This window comes from Lissotriton helveticus, chromosome 2_1 (genome assembly GCF_964261635.1).
Source record: "Lissotriton helveticus chromosome 2_1, aLisHel1.1, whole genome shotgun sequence".
NCBI classification, from domain to species: Eukaryota; Metazoa; Chordata; class Amphibia; order Caudata; family Salamandridae; genus Lissotriton; species Lissotriton helveticus.
In genome coordinates this window covers 896,133,325-896,139,324 of record NC_136059.1, presented here as the reverse complement: position 1 = coordinate 896,139,324, position 6,000 = coordinate 896,133,325, and positions in this window count along the sequence as shown.

The following is a 6,000-nucleotide window of genomic DNA, read 5'->3' as shown; positions in this document are numbered from 1 at the left end:
TGATGTCCATCTTTATCATGCAACTGCAGCTTCTTTTGGATTTTACGCAAGTCCCTTTTTAAATCTAGCAACTTTTTCGACAATTTACTATTAGGACCGAATCTCTTGGCCTTTGTGTCTGATAAATTCATTTTAGTCTTTAATTTCTCCAGGAAGAGGGACCATGCTTGTATCTTATTCATATGAGCGTTCCCCAATTCATCCAACATATTCTCTATTATCGAGAACAACTCGATTTTATTTGAGGTTGACCAATTTATACGTTTTTGATTAAATGTCCCTAATTGGCCCTCTAGTATGTAGGATGGCTGAAATCTATCCATAAACAAATTGAATTTAATATGCTGCATCCCGTGATCACTCAAGGTAGTATATTCGATATGAAAACTCACTAGTAAGGAGATTAATGAGAGATTCACTATGGTAAAGTCCAATGTTGATTGGGCATGCGGGCCGTAATAAGTTTTTCTAGGTGGTTGATCTTCCTCGGTCCTACCATTGAGCACTCGCATGCCCAGATACTCTAGGTCTGTTACCAATTGAATACCAGTTTGATCCTTGCGAGTCCTCGCCCCTCCTTGGAACTGTTGGGGAACACACCAGTACATGTTGTCTGCTGATAATATTTCATCTTCCTCTGGAGAAAATATCAAATTTGAATTAAAATCGCCAGTTACTATTATGTTCCAAGATGGGTCAGTGCTACGAGGGTCCGTTATTATTTTGCATAATAAAGCGTTTTTTAACTTTTTAACTCGTTGTTTGGGTTGAGTATAGTAATTAATCAGAATTGTCGTCCTGTTATTAATGGCTTTTTGATCTGAGAATTTAATTATGTGAATACTTGAATCGGGAGATTTAAGCTGTTCGGAATTGATTTTTAAGGCTGCTGACACATAGACTGAGAGTCCACTTATGGCGCGGCCAAAGGTATTATTTTTTTCTGCGGCAACGGTGAAGTGAATGAAGCCATCTAACGGAATGTCTTCCTGCATGCATGTTTCTTGCAGTGCGATTATATCGCAATTAGCCCATTCTTCTAATGCTAATCCGTCCTCTAACAATTTTTTGGCTCCTGCGATGTTCCATGATAAAACGTGTAAACCATCATTTGCTGCGTACTTTGCTTTATCTTTATTTGGTCAGATCTTCTGCTTCTCATTTAGGAGGCTGGGCAGCCATTTCCACTGATCCGATGGTGATTGCGATTCTCCAACTCTATTTTCATACACTTCTTCCTGGATGGAGGCGATGTCGCTCCTGCCTTTTGCATTATGTAAAACCGAGTAGACTGACTTTTGAGGAGCAGGTTTGTCCAATTTCCTGGTTAGTGATTGTCTGATAGCTTTTTTTAGAGGCACTATACCTGGGGATTTCCAAGTAGTCAATGTTTGTTAATTTCTTTCTTTCTTGTCCCCTCTTAGAAATTGAACTAATTCTAAATCTGTGGTTTTAATATCACTTAAGTCCCCAATTTCAGACATAAGTTTCATAATATTGCTCCTGTTCACTATGTCATGACCACCCTGTGTCTTATACTCCAGTGTCCAAATAATTTGGAGATGATCTTCTCCCGACTTTGGAGAGCCTATCCTTGTTTCGTTACCTTCCGCCCTGTTTGATTACATAACTTCCTAATTTTTTATGCTAAAACTTAATTTACCCTGATTCAAATTGGTCTGAGTTCCTAATGTTGACACTAAAGAGTGACGTTGAGGTGTTTCTACAATATCGTTTGCTCCCGTATCTGTCACTATTTCTAATGAAGGGACAGTCGATGCCTTTTCCACTGCTTCTCTGCAGTGTACCGAAGATAATTGACTGGTTCCGCTATCTGATACCCCGTCTATACCGACTGAGCTGTTTACAGCTTGCAAAATTGGAGGATTAAAAATAGTTATTTTCTCATTTGATTTTATGATGCCCTCTATGTTATGGCTTCCCGGGGCCGGAGGATTGTCTTGAGATGGAGTGCTCTTCAGAATGATTTTTGGTTGCGTGGTCACTTTAAAACAAGGATCGATCTTTTTTTCCTGATCGATGGATTTATTAAGAATTTCATCAGGACCTATAGTTGATATATCATCGGCTCTTGCAAGCTCTTCCTGCTGATTTGTCATCATATTTGAGTGAGTTTTCCCGCTTTCAATTACTTGGGAGCCCTTGGGTACCTTTTTGAGCATCGATTCAGCATTGAGGGATTTATCAACTTTTCCTGTTATTTCCAGGCTATTTTCCATTCTGTTGTCCTCTTTTGTTATTCTTGTGTTTATTTTTGAAAAAATGGGGTATATTCTGATACCTGACTGTGGGTCTGCATCACATTTTTTATTCCTGGCTTTCCGTTCTTTTTTTCTTTGTCTCTTAGTTAGTATTATCTTTCCAGGTTCCGAACCCATAGCCTCGATTGTAGCTATTTTATTGGCATCATCCCTTCTTATATCGTTTGCAGGCTTAGAGCTTTGTTCTTTAATAAGTTGCCCTGAGGAGAGATCATTATCAAATGATTGAGCCTTAATTATGCCTATTCCTAGGTCGACTTTCTCAGTGGCGGGACTGATGAAGCGTTTGTTTAACGTAAGTATCTGTTCAAGTATCGTTGGTAAAGAACTCAATTTATCGAGAACAGGTCCACAAGAGCAGATTGATTGTGGTTGAGACTGAATAGTAGTCGTTTGTGCTCTTATGAATAAATTATTTAAATTATCTAATTTTGTGTTTATCCCGTCGATGTATGAAGCAATCACATTCATTAGGTCAATTTGAATGTCCAGCTTATCCGACTGCATTATTATTGTTTTCGTAGATGTTTGTAATGCATATAATAAGGGAGCTACAAAGTTCGGAGTCCCTTCGTGCCTAGAGGAGTTTGCCATAACCTCATTAGTTGAGGTTGTATTACCACTCTCATTTGCTGCGTGTAAAATGTTTTCACTAGGGTCCATTGGCCTTCGTTGATTTTCTTCATGACATAGGCCGGATGGTTGAGGCTCCTCCTCATTGCTTCTTTTTTCAGCCACAACTGGAGCTCCTTCGTTGACTGAATGTTTGTCTGCCGATGATTCATTCTCTAAGTTTAACAAATAGCATTGATTAAGCTCAAGATCAGTAGGCTCCTCGAAACTTACAAATGACGATTGCACATGTCTTTGTTGATCTGTGACAGTTTGTAAACTGTTTGCAAACTTTGTAAATGAATTAAGAAAGCCCTTTGATGTTCAAATACTCATTGGTCAGAGGGAAGGTGGATACATGAGTGGCTGACATACATCTTTTGTCTTGTGCTTAGTGCCTGAAGCATACAGCAAAACACACTGGGCAAAAAGGAGAGGGGAAGTGGGTGAAAATCATAGCTGAAGGTCAAACCCTGCCCCCAGTGGTCCTGTGCATGGTTTTTAGACATGCACAGCGGATAGTCAAAGTAGGAGAGACTGGGAATAAGACATAGGTAAAAGCTAAGTCTTGTAGGTTCTAACATTTTCTGAAGACTAAAGAATATCACCAACATCAATCCCGGAAAAATGCTTGTTAAAGAGTTTTTGTAAAGAAAGAAAGAAAGAAAGAAAGAAAGAAAGAAAGAAAGAAAGAAAGAAAGGAATTGAATTTCAATTCAATAGTTTATTTCGGAATAAAATTTCATTGAAAACAACACAGCATATTTCAAATCATTTAACTTCCTTAAATAAATAAATACATGATGAATCACTCATTTTACTTAAACTTTACAAAATCGAAATAAAAACAGCATACAAATTTTACAAATCATCCACTTTAGGTACGTTAGATATCATACGTTAGTCTGTGTGTAGATCGAAAAAAAGAGCCCATATATACCAAAGCTAATCACCCTGAGTATTACAATATGGACTCACCCCCAGACATTATATCAGCTCAATAAAAGGTTGAAGCATTACCACCATCAATATAGGACATTATAAATTCAGGCCCCACTTCCACACAAGACCGACTGCGAACAAGCATCTGCTTAGGCTAGAGTATTTGTCGATAAGATAAACCCATAGGGCTATTTGGTAGTGTCTTATGCCCACACAGAGACATAGAGGGTAATTCCAGTTTTTCCTGGGTCTCTTATAAGCGGGAAAACAAAACAAGACATGTGCCACATTTATTTTCTTTGGTATTTAAATTGCACATGGTACAATAACACTCCCCAGTTTCACCAGTATTATTTTTCCAGTTCGTTCTATATGCTTCACTATCCAGAATGCCAGAATGAAATTTTAAATAGATTGCTTTGGTTAGCTGTGAGCATAACACATCCTGAAACAATTTAACATGTTGACTTGTTTTATTATCCGTGAATTGTGTGGAAATTCTCCCCAATCTTGGATTTTGTTGTAAAGTGGTCAGAATATATTCCTAGTAGGTTTTCTTCAGTTGCTTCTTAGATGACATAGGCAACGACTCAGGGCTAATCCAGATAGATCGTACACCAAGCTTGGTGAGCCTTGCCTCCACAAACCAAAACCATGGGAAATCAAGATTTGTATGAATCCTTAGAACTCCCTCAATCCCTCTCTATAGTATGCAAACTCTGGAGTAGTCCAAATCCTCACCCAGTAGAGAAGAGGTTTTAGGACTACTAAATGCTTGATTCTTCTAAGGGCTACATCCTGAAATACTGGTACAAGTGGTGTTCTTTTAGAGAGAAGTAAAAGTGACCATATAAAATTATTCTCTCCTAATGTCAAATTAACAACGTTGTCTACTCCTCAAAGCTCAGGTCCATACAGGGCTGCCACCTGTACTTTGTATGTGTGCAGCCCAATAGCAGGGGAAATTGTACTGTATGTTGTGGCCTGCTGTTTTTTAAGTATGGCTGCTGCACTATGTTGCAGTACAACTCTGCGCTTCTGCATATGTGTTGTCCAGGACAGCCTGCAATCGAGCATTATGAATAGATGTTCAAAGTTGGGAAGTCGATTGAGCCTCTTCTACTGCAAAGATAACTTCCCCTTGTATGACTTGTGTGGTCAGATTACCATATATTTTGGGGTTTTTGGATTAATTTCCAAACCTTTTTCTTCACAGGGAGCATTCAATTTGTAATGAAGTGTCTGCAAACCCCTAGAAGTTTGGGCAATCACGAGAGGAATAAAAAAAAGTGTTACAAATACTACAAACGTTCTTTATGGGCAAAGTTTATTTAAGAATCATTGGTAAAATTGAGTCCAGAATAAACATGATTTGTTTTGAATAATTTTCCGCTCATTAATTCAAATGTCTAATATTGAAGCTTTCAATAACCTAATACAGAACATTTTCAAATGGACACAATCTGATATGCTGTGAAATTCGTTTTAGTGTATCCTTTGTCTATCTGTGAATGTCTAATAGAAAAAGGACTTTCCCAAAAGGCATTTACACCAGCATTGGCAGGAGGCAGGAGTTGATGAAGCATGGAATGTGGCCTGATATGAGGCATCCTCCTGTCGCATCAGACTCTAAACACAAAAGCAACATAATAGTTATAAATGAAAAACAAAAACATTGGCACAGACGGGAACTAATTTGTGTGTGAATGTACTCCTGAAAGAGCAAAATGCTGTCGCTCAAAGTGACGTAGTGAAGTTATCCAGTGGCTGAAGTGGTCCGACACCCTACCCCATGTTTATGCTGTAACGAGTAGAAGCAAAATAAGAGTGACACATCAGCAGACCAATGGGTGAAGAAATCTGGCTGAAAGCATCTTTGAATAAGTATATTATGCATATATGTTTTAAAAAATCAAAAGGTCTTGGCTGACCACAGACCTAAAAAATCACCCAGTCACTAGATCAACCAAAAGGCTCTATATGTAGGTTGAATCCAGAAGGAGAAAGGGTGGATATATGAGGCTCCCTGAGGCGATCCAGTAAGGTGGAAGACCTGAGTGAATCAATCTGGAGGCTTTGAGTGCACCCAGTTTGGAAAAATGTAAACCACTCCAGGACCTTACCCACTTTCTCATGCAGCAAGAATAAAGTCAAAGCATGAACT